The sequence below is a fragment of the Acomys russatus genome, unplaced genomic scaffold (assembly GCF_903995435.1).
Source record: "Acomys russatus unplaced genomic scaffold, mAcoRus1.1, whole genome shotgun sequence".
Classification (NCBI taxonomy): Eukaryota; Metazoa; Chordata; class Mammalia; order Rodentia; family Muridae; genus Acomys; species Acomys russatus.
The window spans coordinates 33,748-49,693 of record NW_026131584.1 but is presented as its reverse complement, the minus strand read 5'-3'; the positions used below and the strand labels follow the sequence as shown (position 1 = coordinate 49,693).

The window sequence follows — 15,946 nt, the reverse complement described above, 5'->3', positions numbered from 1 at the left end:
ATCTGTGTGTGTGTGTGTGTGTGTGTATAACATTTTATAATATATGTATATATAGACATTATATATAACATTTTATATATATATATATGACATGAAAGTAGAAGCAAATTGTCTAGAGGAATGAAAGGGTCCAGTAGCAGGGAGAAGTACAGAGAAAGTGTGTAGAGGAATGTGGGAGGAACAGGTCAAATCATAATATATGTTTATATGAAAGCATCAGGGAAACACCTCAAATTTACAACCCTGGAAGATTCTCCAGGTCGGGGCATGCCATAACGCTTGTGGAGGGAATATTTTACTGATCAGATCATCTCACATTTCAGAGGCATCTAAGCCTCCAATGTGTCTGTTTTTCATATATCCTTTGACAGAGCTATGACTTAATGGGTGCTGTAAAATGTCAGAAGTGGCCATCAAAAATGATCATGGATATGGATCCACATGCTTGGTTTGGCTGGCCCTTAGTCATGTGACTTATCTTGTCAGATGCGGCAAGATGATCAATGTCACTACATCTGTTTCCTAATAGGGATAATGGCATCAGTTACTTGGCGTGGACCAAGTAGACATATGCATGTAAGACATTGGGAAGAACTGGACACGGTTATGGCATACGTTACTTTTCTGTCGCTGTGATAAGCACTATGATCAAAAGCACCTTATGGAGGAATTTATTTTGGCTCTGGTACTAAAGTGATAAAGAGTTCATTATGGAGAGAAGTATAAAAACACACAGGTATGGGTGTTAGGAGCAGGAAGCACCAAGGCCACACCCCTTAAAACATCTAAATTCTCTAAACCACAAAACTCTTAACATAATTTTTACATGTATTATTTTTAAATTATATTTATATGTGTGTGTGTGTCAACATGTGGATAAGTGCCATGAGTGTGGGATGCTGGAGATCAGAGGCATCAGACCCGCTGGAGCTACAATCGCAGGCATTTGTAAGCCTCTTGGTGTGGGTGCTAGGAACTTTACTCAGTTCCTCTGCAAAAGTGGTATGCAGTTTTACTCTGTGAGCTGCCACTCCAACCCATATTTACGTATTTACTTATTTCTGTGAGTGTACAATTGACTGAATGTGGATATCAGAGGACAACTTGCTGGAGTTGTATGTTGGTTCAGTGTTCCCCTAATATTTGTAGCCCAACACTCAACACTTTATAATGTGGAAATACAGTAAATCTTTTTTAAAAATACAGCAAAATGTAATAGACTTAAAAAGTCCATGCAAATACCAATTTTCTGATTTAAAGAGGTATTTTTTATATTTGTAGAAATAAATGTTATTATTTTTGCTGGCATATATGAACACACACAGCCTGTGTGGCCAGAAGAGAGCAGAAATCCCTGGAGCTGACTTACAGGTAGTTATCAGTGGCTGTGTCAGTGCTGAGAACTGAGCTCAGATCCTCTGGAAAAAAAACAAAAAAAGTTCTTTTAACTTATAGAACATTTCTAATGCACCAACTACTGACCTAAGAAGGCCTAGAAAGCCTGCTATGGTGGCACAAGCCTTTAATCTTAGCACTCAGAAGGCAGAGCTAGGCAGAGTTATGTGAGTTTGAAGCCAGCTTAGTTTACAAAAAGACTCCTGGGACAGCCAGGGCTATTAAACAGAGAAACTCTGTTTTAAAAAACTGGGAATAATAAAGATCATTTACTAAACTTAGAAGCATGCAATATATATATATATATATATATATATATATATATATATATATATACACACACACATTTGGTAGACAAAGCAAGCAGATTTTTTTCAAGCCTTCACACACATGCATGCTACAATCAATAGACAAAACAAGGGGGCTCCTAAAGATACCACACATCCACATAAATGTAAGCATATAGATATAAGTATAACATATATATACATACATATACATACAGAGAGAAAGAGAGAGAGAGAAAGAGAGAGAGAGAGGGAATATAAACAGACAATTAGACATATAAACAGGCAGACAATCTGACATATGGACTATATCTATACCTATACCTGTACCTATACCTGTACCTATACATGTACCTATATCTATACCTATATCTATACCTTTATCTATATCTATTTTTTGATGGATGAAGCAAATTCCAGTGGGCTTCAACAAACAATTTCACACATATATGTTAGGAGCCGGATTTCTGCACTGTGACTCAGGGAGTGCAAAAGCCGCCTTGGGCTAGCCTTTGAGTCGCCAGAACCTGCTGCTGGGAGAATCCTTTGTGTTGTCTTTGCTGCTGGGAGAGGCCTCTTTTGCTGCTGCAGAGCCTGCTACACCTGAACCTGTGAATTACCTACCACTGGGAGAGACTCAAAGCAACCCTGAAGACAGAGGGTTTAATCAAGTGAATGCTTTCTTTACTGCCTGCGCAGAGGGGCAGGGCGGATGTGCAAGGTGGCTGTGTGACTCTGCTATATACACCTCACCTTGTGTATAATAAAGGGGGCCTCGGGCTGATTTTTGTCCAGGCTTCACCTCTGCATGTCTCTGTCCTATCTCTCTCCATTCCTACCCTCTCTTTCAGGTGGAAACCTGGTTTGATGTGTTCCAAGGGATTGGACACATACACACATATACACATATGCTTATATACATACACACGTACATACATCAGACACATTTTTGGATGAAGCAGATGGCTTCAAAAACTGCTAAATTCTGTCTTGGATTTTTATACTATCTATGATAAAATCACCTCCTTCAAAAAATAGATACAATCATTACATAAAAATGCAGTTAGAGGATGACTATTGATTCTTCTAAGTTCTTTCATTAGAACTATATCTACCTAGATATTTTTGTTTATTATAAGTTTGAAACAGTGGTTTTATCTATATGCTCATTGTGAGTTCAAAGCAGAAGTTTTATCTTTTTCTTATTTCAAACGTACATTATATGTTCAAAGTATAGTTTTTTATGTCAAGGTTTTTCTAAGAAACAGATGTCTATCACGTCTTCTACCACTACCCATTTATTCTTTATTTCTACATTCATATGGTCTTTCTTATTGCGGTGTTCATCAGGGCCTTATCCTTGGACTAAACCTAGAATGAATATATGTGCTTGATTAGTAATTTGTTTTAATCTTGTTTTCCTTCTTGGTGTAATCCGCATGGAAATTCAAGAGATCCTTGCAGTTTTTGTTATACTGAAGAGATTTTTTAAATTATGTGAATCAAATCAGGGTCTCAACTAAGCAAGGCTGGCCTTGAACTCTATATCTTCTGGCTCTGACCAGGTTTCTAGGCTCATTCTAGAATTTCATTTAGGATCTTCTTTCTAATTTAATCCCATAGCAATATCTCTTTTCAAAGAGTATGGTTTTGCAAATTCATGAATGGAAATTTTCTCTGAATTGTAGCCTACAAACAGTGTTTGAGATAGCATTTCACAGAAGCCACATGTCACAGATAATCATGAAACCAAGGCCAGAAAAATGGAATTGCTTCAGCTTTATCTATTTGAGGAATGTTGTCTGAATTATCTACCTATCATTATGCAAAATAGGTGCCAGATAGCACACAGCAGCCATACCTGAAAACTCAAGTTAATGTCTTGAACAAAAAAGATCACATTCCATAAAGATTGGGATTCAGGCAGGAAACTTATCTCTACATGAAATTAAACAAAATGAAATAGATGGCCTGGGAATGTGACTACACATTAGGACACTTGAGTAGTTAGAACAAAGCCCAATGTACAATTTCAAGGAAGACATTTAAAAATTTTTTGGGGAGGTGTGGAGGTTTTAGATAGGGCTTCTCTATGTAACCTTGCCTGTCCTGGACTCAGTTTGTAGACCAGGATATCTTCAAACTCTCAGATGTCCACCTGCCTCTGCCTCCATGAGTGCTGGAATTAAAAGCATGTACCAACATATCCAACTCTCTTCTGTTTTTTAAAACATTGTTTCTCTGTATTACCGTGGCTATCCTGGACTCACTTTGTAGACCAGCATGGCCTGAAATCACAAAGATCCACCTTGTCTGCTTCCCAGAGTATTGGGAATACAAGCATGCATTACTGTGCTCATTTGACATATAAACATTATTCTACTTGATTTCCTCTATCCTGGACTAGCCTGAAATGAGCATATAGATTAGACTGACCTGGAACTCTCCCAATTATTGCTCCAAAGATCTGGGATTATAAGTTCCTGCTAGTGTGTGTGGCATATATGCAGTATTTTAAAGCACCTGCAGTAGCAATGCATGGTTGGAAAAAAAGAAAATTTTAATGCTCCTCTTCACAAAGGAATATTCAGAGTTGGCACAAGCATGGGGTATTTAATTATATCTATTCATGATTGAAAGGATAGTCAATTACACTCAAGAATCCTTTACAGGCAATATCATATGTAAAAGTATAACAAAAACTTAAGAGTATTGATGGGATTTTTCCTCATTTCTTTTCTTCCTCTGGACCACAATTCAACATGGGGAATCCTACTCCTCCTTGCAGCCTCTGGACACTTGGATTCTCATCGAAGACTCACATTTTACAGGTGCTCTCATTTCACAGCATGGTTTTCAGTTGCTTAGGGTAAAGGGGCATGTCTCCCTGAGGTTTGCATTTCAGGCAGGGTCTGAGTGTGTAGCCAGGTAGCTATGAATTTGTGGAGCTTTTACAGAGTTCCTCAAATTTATAAAATGTAGCCCAGTGCCCCTTCACTGCGCTCCAAGAGCACAGTAGGTGGTGCACACTGACAGGTGTCTCACATATTCTCCTTGGTGATCCCAGGATGGACCTACTGAAAGGAAAAAGCATGATGAGTGTGTGATAGACATGTCACCTCACAGTGTACATCCTTGAGGGTCTGGAAAGTTGTTCAGTGTCTTTTCTTGTAACAACAAAGGTCTGGTCAAACTGTATATTTCTGAATAACCCTTCTGACTAGGCATAAAATCCAGAGGAACAAGAGTGGGTATCTGTTAGGACAATGGTTATTTTGTGCTTATGTGGTAGCTTATAAGAGAGCCCATATGATGAGAGTGATAGAAGTTTGGCTTTGAGACTGCCAGGTTGGATGACTTTGCAGTCTGTGTTCTCCATTCTTGCCAGAGTATGGACTCTAGCCCTCTAGTTCCTATGATGTGTGATAAATAGTAATTTACAGAGCTTAGCCTGAAACTATGTCTCCTCAATGCTTCAACAGGTCCCTCTGACAGAATATCTATCAGGATGAGCATACACATCCCTCCCACTCTTGTGCAGCTGGCCATGCAGAAGCTCCTGAGGAATGATGCCTTGGCCATCTCTGCTCTGGAGACCCTGCCCATTGAGCTCCTCCCACCATGTTCAAGCAGTCCTTCAATGGCAGACACACAAAGATATTGAAGGAAATGGTGGCAGCCTGTTACTTTCCCTGCTTCCCTGTGGAGGTACTGATGAAGACTGCTGAAGTGGAGACCTTGCAAGCTCTGCTGGATGGCATCGATATTCTGCTGGTACAGAAGGCTCATCCCCGGTAAGCAAGGCCCAAGGAGGCTAGAAGGGAAATCACTGGGCTAGTTGTGAGAAACAGATGAGGTCAGGGGGAATGCTGTCAAACTGTAGAGAAAATTCAGATGTCCTCGGCTTGGAGGTCTGTGGAACTACTACTCAACTAGAGAACTGATATAAATGACAGTCAGGAATGAAGGACAGTTCAGGTTCTCCCTACATTTCTACTACAGACACTTGATGTATAATGGATAAGTCCACACACATTACATGTTCAAAAAAAGAAGTAAACAGACACTGAATAGAGGGAAGCAGGACATGTCTCCAGATGTAGTTCAGGCAAAGAGTCCTTGCCTGGCCCGTGTGGCATGCTATATTGGAACTGACATAAGGAAAGTGAGGTACAAGCTGCCTCCATATTTGTTTCTGTTTTACCTTATGAAACCTAAACTTTTCTTCTCACAGAAGGCGAAAGCTTCAAGTGCTCAACTTAAGGAATGTGCACCAGGATTTTTGGGATTTGTGGGCTGGAGGAGAGAATGGGACCAGTTCATCAGAGATTGTCAGGGAAAAGAAGCAAGTAGCAAAGTGCATTCAAAGATATGCCCAGAGGTGGCATTTGAAGGTGGTCACTGAACTCCACCTCTACTTCCAGCTGGAAGAACACCAAAGGTTCTTGTTGCAGTGAGCCCAGCAGAGAAAGGGCTCTGTGCAGCTGTGCTGGCTGAAGATGAAGATATGTGCCTTCCCTGGTGAAATCATCATGGATGTCTTGGATATTTTCAAGCCACACTACATTGAAGAATTGGGACTACTTCCAAACCAGGTCCTGTCCTTCCTGTGTCAATTTGCACATTGCCTTGGCCGGATGAGAAATCTCCAAAAATTTCATCTATGTGACATTTACTTGAATTTGGGAAGGATTGTAAATACATTTACAGACACAGAGAAGTGTGTCTCCAAGTCTCTTGCTAAGTTCTCCAAACTAAACTGTCTCCAGCATCTCTACATGAATGGCATCAACCTTTCCACTGACCCCATGAAAAAGTTGTTCAGGTAAGCAATGATGGTGTGCTAATTCTATTACATCAGCAAACCTTTCCCTTTACTTTGAGTATTAGTGGGCACCGGAGGTATGCCAGCCACAATGCATTCTATAGTTAGTGGTTAATTACACTATCTAGGATTGGAGGGTTTCCTTCTTTTCTGAGTTCACTTGGTTCAGTTCCCTCTTGTTTAGGAGAGTTTGAGCTGCAGTGGATGCATAGAGAGCTGTGCTACAATTTTTTCAACTGAAACCGTGGGTCAGAGGCAGTGAGTAATCTTTGGGTATTTCTCTTTGGGATCCTGTCCAAAAGCATGGAAGGGAACAGAACAGATCAGAGGCTTTTGAGCTAGCAAAGACCCACACTTATAGTTCTTAGTGGAGTTCTCAACACAGGTCTCTGTAAATAGAAATAAGCTTGTTCCTTTGTTGATGTCTCTGCCAGCCTCTAGTTCTCCTTGGAATGTAGGATGATTTGAAGCCTAGTTGGTACTTAGTAGATTGGAATTGGGTGAGAGTGGAGTGGGTATCAGTTTCTAGGTTGGGGCACTTAAATCAGGGATAGTGGTTTTCCCAGATAGCAAGGACAGTGATGAACTCTGTTGAATACATGCCAAGATGTTGTTGCCAGAACATTTCTGTTATGATGTGAAGCTCTAGTTCCTTGTCTACAGAGTGAGGATGAGGAGTTGTAGAGGTGTGGTATTTAACCAGACCATCCCACCTGATAATGCTAGGCCTCAGGACACAATGAGATGAGCAGACACCATCAAGCTCTAAGCTGAATAAGCATAGATCGATTTTGAATATGTGATCCCTTCTGTCTCAGTGTCAACACTGTTTTAAAAAAAACTTACATCCATGGTGTCCAGGGGTGGATGAGGGTCCAAATGCTTTTACTCTATGCCTATGAGTGCTAGGAGCTAGTAACTTCTAACATTTCTCTCTGTATTTCAACTCTTAAACGTTCAGGCTATCTAGAGCTGCTGATTAAGGAAAGAATCTCTGAACTATCTTAATTCTTAATTGTCAGGCTTATGGCTCTGACTGCTTGTACTTTAACTCTTAAACTTTCAGGCTTGTAACCTTGCTATTTTGGGACTCTGGTTACAGCCAGTAACTGTCTTATGTATACTTTAACTCCTCATCTCTCAGGCTGGTAGCCTTGTTTTTCAGGAACTCTCTCTTGTCTATGTTTTAGCTCTTCAACACACAGGCTGGTAACCTTGCTATATGCGGCCACTGGAGAAAGGAAGAGAAAACCATCCATTCACAAAAACATAGGGAGGTCCCACAGATCATTCATAAACATACATAAAGACATAGACAATCAGTGAGACGGACATGTACTTGATGGACGGTGAACGGAGAAAAACACCAATCAACCAACAACATATTCATTTCCGGTTTTTGGGTTTTATGATATGTATGAAAAACTTACACCATATGCACAATAAAATATAACCCTTACACAAAAAAGGAGTTACAGAAAGTATTGATTTTAAGTTCTTTCATTAGAACTATATCTTACTAAATACTTTTGTTTGTTACAAATTTAAAGCAGTAGTTTTATCTATATACTCACTAAGAGTTTAAAGCAGAAGTTTTAACTTTCTCTTATTTTCAACGTATGTTATATGTTCAAAGCAAGAGTTTTTTTTTAATTCAAGGCTTTTCTATGAAACAGGTGCCTGTCCTGTCTTGTGTAGATAACCATTTATTCTTTGTTTCTATACTCATATGTTCTTTCTTATAGTGTACACCTAGTTTTTTGGACTAAAACGAGAATGAACGTACATTAATTATTAATTTGTTTCAAATTAATTTACATGTGGGTTTAGAGAACTCTTACCACTGTTAGCTATGTTGCAGGAGGGTTTAAAGTTATTTGAATCAATTAGAAGCCATTATCAGGAATTATAAAATCATCTGTAGGATGATGTAGCATCAATGGAGGAATATTAGTATCCTATAAGTAGTGAGAGTTTATGCCATGCCAGATATATGAAAAAAAGCATGGAAAGGCAGTATAGCAAGAATAAGAAGACCTAATGCAAAATCCTTGGGCTTATGCTTAAACCAGGAATACACCCATTTGTCATTCTTGCAAAAATGAGTGGGTTTCCTCCAGGAAGCTCATTTGTGTGCTTTTACCAATTCAACATGTGATTGCTTCCAAGGGAACCTTACTAATTATCTTCCAACACCATAAGCTAGAACTAATTTCTTGTTCTTTCCCTAGATGCCTGAAGAACCCAATGGAATCCTTGTCTATCACTCTCTGCCATCTCTCACATTCAGATTTGAAACCCTTGTCATGATGTCAGAGTCTCCGGCAACTAAAATTTCTGGACATCCGTGGTAACTTGTGTTATCCACGTCCCATCCCACAGGTCTCCGACTTCTCCTAGAGAATGTAGCAGGCACTCTGCAGACACTGGAGTTACAGCACTGCAGCATGGAGGACTCACACCTCAGTGTCCTGCTGCTTTCCCTGAGCCAGTGCTCCCAACTTACCAGAGTCAATTTCTATGACAACCTCTTCTCCACTGCTGCACTGAAGGACCTTTCTGCAATGCATGGTCGATCTAAACAAGCTGACAGTAGAGCTGTACCCTGCCCCTCAAGAGTGCTATGATCTCTGGAGTCATATCCTTGTGGAAACATTTGACCGACTATATTCTGGGCTACTGGATATACTCATGGCTAAAAGAAAATCCAAGACAATCGTCTTTGCTACAGCCGTGTGCTTTAAATGTAAACAGCACTGTGTCTATGACAGGAAAACCAGACTTTGTCAGTGTTGGCAGTAAACCGGAGAAGGTTGATACTGGATGCTGAGAGATCATAGTCAAGAGGAAGTACGTTAATAAAGGGGTCCAATAACAGGTGACTTTACACCCAATTTGGTGTTTCAGGATATTTGCTTGCATTGTGAACCCTGAAATTGTGGTAAATAGTGATCAACTCTAGCACAGCACTTCTAATCCAAGAAATTTCTGTTTATTGTAATCAGGTGGTTGTGGTATGGCTCAGCCACAGCACACACCATTAACCCAAGAGCTTTTTCTAAATAAGAGAAGAATAAAGTTAACCTCTAGGTCAAAAGGCAGGGCAAGAAACCAGCTGACAAAGATTAAGTAGAAAGGAGGGACTTTGAAAGAAGTGTATTTAAAACAAAGTGGAAAAGAAGATGGGGCTTTTGGCTTATTCCTCTGGGTTGTAAGCTGAGTAGGAAGGTCAGCTGGGTGCTTTCTCTGCCTCTATGAGCTAGCGAGTATTTATCCCAGCATCTGGATCCTGAGTTTTCATTGGTAAAATCAAATTGGTGGGATTTTGTTTATAAAACATTTTGGTGCTTCAATGAGTGGCATGACCCTACAGACAGATCACTCCAGCTGGGGACAAACTGAGAAACTGGAAAGAACTGGTAAGTTGCCTGGGAAGTACTCAAGGAGAGAACTAAGTATAAGAAATACCATAATAGTAGGCTATAGAACCCTGTGTAGTTCTGCTCTTGAAGGCTTGAAAAAAAAGAAGCAGAAAATAAAAATTGAAATGGCTTAGCTAAAATTTTCCCAATACTAATCATGATTGCTATTGTTTTGCTATTTTATACTTCTTTCTTAATAACCATAATGTCTTTTTATACCTGCTCAATGAAAAAGTGGATTAATAAGATACAAGCCATAGAAGGAAATAATAGAGACTTATTAAAGAGAAGAATAAAAAATATTCAGACACAGACAGAGGAATTTAGACAAGCCTTAGAAGCACCTATTAAAAATAATAAGGAAAATTATCAGACACAGACAGATTTTATACAAGAGCTTACCACCCTACCACATAATGAAACTGAAATGGGTCAGCCTAGGATTGATAGAAAATCAAAATTTGTTCATCAACTCACTACATAAGTCCTATCAGAAAATGATAAACACTCTCAAGGTTATATTGAAGTCAAATTGAATCCTATAGATATCTTAGATTTCAGGAGATTTAAGGAAACAATTATCTCCTATAGAGTCCATCCATCCTGTGTGAAACAGATTCTAAATTCATGGGCAATTTAGAACAGGATTATCCTCCAAGATTATAGAGATTTGGCAACAGGGATATTGAAAGCTGGTTCTCAGTTACAATGAGAATCATGGTAGAAAGAGGAAGTGAAGGCCATAAGACAATGAAATCAGGCCACAGGTATTGATATGTCCTAAGATCAGTTGCTAGATGAAGGTCAATATGCTGATTTACAAAGGCAGATTGAATTTGATGATCATACTGTGGTACTCTGTCATTTAGCAGCTTTAAGTGTTTGAAACAAAGATGAAGAATCAAGAAAGAGGTCTGAGCTATTTACTAAATTTGTATAAGACCCAAAGGAATCCTTCCCTGATTGTTTCCAAAGATTGATTTCAGCTATAAATAGAATATTATCATTTTAATAAGCCAGAAAAATACTAATTGAAACTTTGGCTTTTGAAAGTGCTAATTCAAAATTATAAAGAGTGATTAGACCTATAAAGAAAAGATCAGCACCAATAGAGGAATGGATTAGTGATATGGCTGACATTGGATTTCATGTTTATGATATTAATCTGATAAGAGAAATATTTTCTAAAAGTCAGGAAATATCAGTATGGTAGATGTTTCAAATTTTTGAGCAATGGCATTTGAGAAGGGACTGTAGGTGAGGGTTTCTTAGAAACAATGTTTTTTCGAGATATAATACAAAAATGAGGGCCCAAACCTTCTGGAGTATGCTGAAGGTGTGGCAAAGGCAGGCATTGGACAAATGATTTCAGATGTACAATGGATAGGCACAGTTACCTCTTTCCAATCAGAAAATGCCTAATGGCTCCTCCTGCAGGTCCCAACATCAAATTCAATGCCCTGCCAACTTAGGAGAATCTCATCCACAGGGCAATTAAAAGATTTAATGCCTGGCATTAAAAACAACCTTGCTAAAAATATAGTAAAAGACATAACAGTTTTAATAAGCTTTACAAAAAAAATCAAAAGAAGCCACCAAAACAAATATTTTGTTAAACTGCTATAAATGATCAGTGAACTAAGCTGGAAGTACTAATAAATGGCATTGGAAATGAAGGTTTAGTAAATACAGAAGTAGGTATAACAATCATCTCACCAAAATCTTGGCATTCAGATTGGCCTCTTCAGGAAGTGAATACCCAGCTTCTAGGGATTGAAATTTTATCTCACGGAAAACAATGGCTCAGAACAACAAACTGAAAATTAAAAACATTTGTGGCTAATATAGCAATGGTTATGGGCACAAGATTTGTATTGCCAGCAATGGAAAACACACATTAATATTCCTCTACTATCAGAAACAAACCATAAAATAAAGAATGCTTCTGAGAAAAAAATTAAAAGCTATTATCAGGAATAGCCACAGGCTGTCCAGCTTGTCTTTTCATGGTTCTATCCTTTTCCTTCCTTCTCTTTCTCCTCCCCTCACTTGATCAGGATATCCAACCCTATTCTCTGTTATTGCTCAGCATTAGCAAATTTGTTTTTATTGACAACACTGAGTACAAATGGTGACATGTAAATGATCTGGTCAGTATATGAACCTAAAAAGCTCACCTCTGGTGTTCTACTATTCAATGACCTCAGTTTTAGGTTTACAGTCAGGGTGTCCTGTGATTTCATGAAGTATGATCACAGCAATTATAGTTCGAGTACTGTTGTATCAAGACGAACATAAGTGTTTTATGATATTCTCTTCCCCTTTGAATTCCTTCTCTTTGGCTGCAATGTGAGTTTTGTGGAATTGTCAATGTGGACTAGGCAAAGTAAGTGTTCAGTGCAGGCCTGCTCTGCTGTGAAGACTGGTTTAGGGAATGGCAGGGTATTTCATTTCAGAGTACTCAGAAAGGAGGTTCTGTGTACACTTTGATCATGGCTGAAGCAGTAGGTGTTTTCTAGTAAACTACCTGATTGAGACCTGGTTCAAAACTATTCAGTTGTGAAACTGTGTTCCGATTTGGTTAAGACAGTAACAAGCCAAACATTTTACCCACATGGCACAGTATCATGTAGTAAGAAAATAACTTTTTTATTTTTATTGAATGTCTATGATTTACAACATTATGCCACGAAATTCTCTCTTTTTCCCACCAGTAAAATAATTCAAACAAAAAAAATATTGTCACAGAAGCTGTAGTGTACTCACACAGTATAGCCTTTTGCCCACATATGTTTACTTTCAAATGTTTATGCTACCAGTTATGGGTCCAGTTTGAGGCCTACACTGTGTTACCAGATCCTTACTGGGACTGCTGTTGGATATATCCTGTTGTTCTGTATGTCAAACGAGATTCTTAATCTTTGAATTTGCAGGTCCATCCCTTCATGTGTCCAGTAGGTCATAGGTTGGAGTGATGGTTGACTCATAGCCCTGGATCAGGGCCTGTTCACTTGTCCTCAGGCAAGGCTGGCTCTCCCTCTCCCATGTCATCATGGCAGGGCTGCCTCTCCTACTCCAATGTCATTGGGATAGGGCCATCTATCCTCCTCCTGTGTCCTAAGGGCAGGCCTGGCTCACCTACTCCTCTGTGTCATTATGGCCGGCAAGCTGTTATCAGGTCAGGGCAGCTCTTCTTGTTACCCTGTAATGAGGGGAGGGACAGCTCACTCACTCTGTGTTGTCATGGCAGGGATAGCTCACCCATTCACCTGTCCTCATGGCAGGCCAGCTCTCCCACTCCTGAAGAAAAAACATCTGTTAATTAACACCTTATTTTTATACATTTCTTAAAAATTAATATTCCTGTTCTCACATGTCTGTTTGCATAATATTCTTATGGACAGTGTACTGTTTGCCCTTTTAATTCTACTGTTTGTCTACTCACTCCTTTTTTCAATCCAAACATTGCATTATGATGTTTATTCTCAGTATCTCCTGACTCAAGTTTGCTTAAAACATGTTACTATTTGTTCTCTTGTATTGCCAATAAAAACCCAACTAGTCTATGCTGAGCAATAACAACAGTTGGGTGGAACAAACCTTTTCCAGTGAAGAGAGGAGAAAGAAAAGAACAGGATGGAGCCGTGGGAAGAGAACCAGGATGCTTCAGGAGGAATGATCCAGAAGCAGGTTATGAATACAAAACAAGTATATAAAGCGGGAAATGAAAATGGGAGGAAGCTTGGAGGTTTACAATGAAGTAACTATTGCACACCATTGTGCTATAGGCAAATTAAATTTATCCTAGTCTCTTAGTGTGGTTATTTGTGTATATACTTGGTTAAAGCATAACACTGCTCTCATTGTGTCCCAAAAGTTTGGATATGTTGTTCCTTCATTTTCATCTTATTCTAGAAATTCTTTAATTTCTTTCTTTATTTCATCTCTGACCCAGATGTAATTGAGGTGAGCATTGTTCAGTTTCCATGTGTTTATAGGATTTTTGTTAGTTCTATTGTTGATGCTCAGCTTTAGGCTATTGTGGTCTGATAAGATGCAGGTTATTTGAATATTTTGCTATCTGTTGAGGCTTGTTTTGTGACCAATTGTATAGTCTATTGTGGAGAAGGTTACATGTGGTGCGGATAAGAAGCTAAATTCTTTTCTGTTTGGGTAAAAAGTTCTGTGGATGTGTGCTAGGTCCATTTGATTTCATGATGTCTGTTATCTTGGTTATTTCTATATTAATTTCTGTCTTGATGATTTGTCCATTGGTGAGAGTGTGTGTGTGAGGTCTCCCATTATTATTGTGTTGGAATCAATGAGTAATTTAACCTCTAAAGGATTTCTTTTACAAAACTTAAGGTGCCCTAATATTTGGGGCAAGGATATCCTGGACAGTAATATCTCCTTGGTGGATTTTTCCTTGATCAGAACAAAGTGTCCTTCTTGATCTTTCTTGATCAATTTTTGTTGAAAGTCTACTTTATCAGATATTAGAATAGTTACTCCCACTTGCTTCTTGAGTCCATTTGCTTGGAAAATATTTTCCCAGCCTTTTCTTCTCAGGTAATGTTTCTCTTTGTTGTCAAAATGTAGTTCTTGTATGCAGCCAATGGATCTCGTTTTTGCACCTATTTGCAAGCCTGTGTCTTTTTACCTAGGGAGTTGAGGCCATTGATGATGAGAGATATTAGTGACCAATAGTTGTTGGATCCTTTTATTGTAGAATTAGTGGTGATTGTTTGTGGCAGTGTCTGTTTCAGTTTTGCTGATGTGAGATTATCTTGGGTGTGCTTGACCACATTGTAATGAAGTTTTCTTTCTACTATCTTCTGTAGATCTTGTTTGGTATTTAGAAACTCTTTCAATTTGGGTTTGCCTCGGAATATCTTGTTTTCTCCATCTATGGTGATTGAAAATTTTGCTGGATATAGTAGTCAGGGTTGGGATCTGTGATCTCTTTGTATCTGGATGACCTCAGCACAGGCCTTTCTGGCTTTCATGGTCTCTGTTGAAAAGTCACGGCTAATTCTGATGGGTCTGCCTAAATATGTTACGTGGCCCTTTTCCATTGATGCTTTGAATATCTTTTCTTTGTTCTATAGATATAGTGTTTTGATTATTCTGTGGTGGGATGAAATTATTTTCTGGTCTAGCCTATTTAATGTTTTGTAGGCTTCTTGTATGTTCAAGGGCCTCTCTATTTAATGTTCTGTAGGCCTCTCATATATTCTTTCTTTAGGTTAGGGAAATTTTTTCTATGATTTTCTTGAAAACATTTTCTGGTTCTTGGGACTTTGCATCCTCCTTTTCATCTACTCCTATAATACCAAGGTTATGCCTTCTCATGGTGTCCTTGATTTCTTGGATGCTTTGTGTCACACACTTTTCTGTTTTAATATTTTCTTTGGTAGATATTTCAGTTTCTTCTATTATATCTTCATCCTCTGAGATTCTCTCCTCCATGTACTGGTTTCTGTTGGTTATACTTGTCCGTTTAATTCCTGCTTTCTTCTTTAATTGTTCCATTTTGAGGGTTCTCTCAATTTGAGATTCTACAAAGTTGTTTTATTCCATTTTCCCGTCTTGAACCATTTACCTCATCTTCTTTGCCAGTTTGATTGTGATATCTTGTTTTTCCTGGATGGCGTCCATTCATTTGTTTCTATTTTCCTGAATTTCTTGGAAGGATCTATTCATTTCCTCTTTATAATTCTCAAATAACTGTGTATGAATAGTTTTAATGTTATTTTCCTGAGATTGAGCTGCATTGGGATATCTATTGATGTCTGGGCTTTCTGCTGGAGCCATGCTCTCTTTATTCTTTTGTTATTTTTCTTCTTACCATTTCCTTTAGGCATCTGTTGAGAGCTTGGCATTTCTTAGCTGGCAGTCACAGGGGTGAGGACCTTTCAAAGACAACTGTTTCATATACTGGATTTGCAGATACTGTCTCTTGCTTATAATAGTTCCAAGCTATTGCCACCTAGGATCTGTGGTTTCATAGCATTCCT

At 38.7% G+C, this 15,946-nt stretch overlaps 1 pseudogene; it reads left to right on the top strand.

The window, feature by feature from the left end:
- Nucleotides 1-5,190: 5,190 nt before the first annotated feature.
- On the top strand, nt 5,191-6,139 carry LOC127186307 (PRAME family member 18-like; annotated as a pseudogene).
- The last annotated feature ends 9,807 nt before the right edge of the window (nt 6,140-15,946 follow it).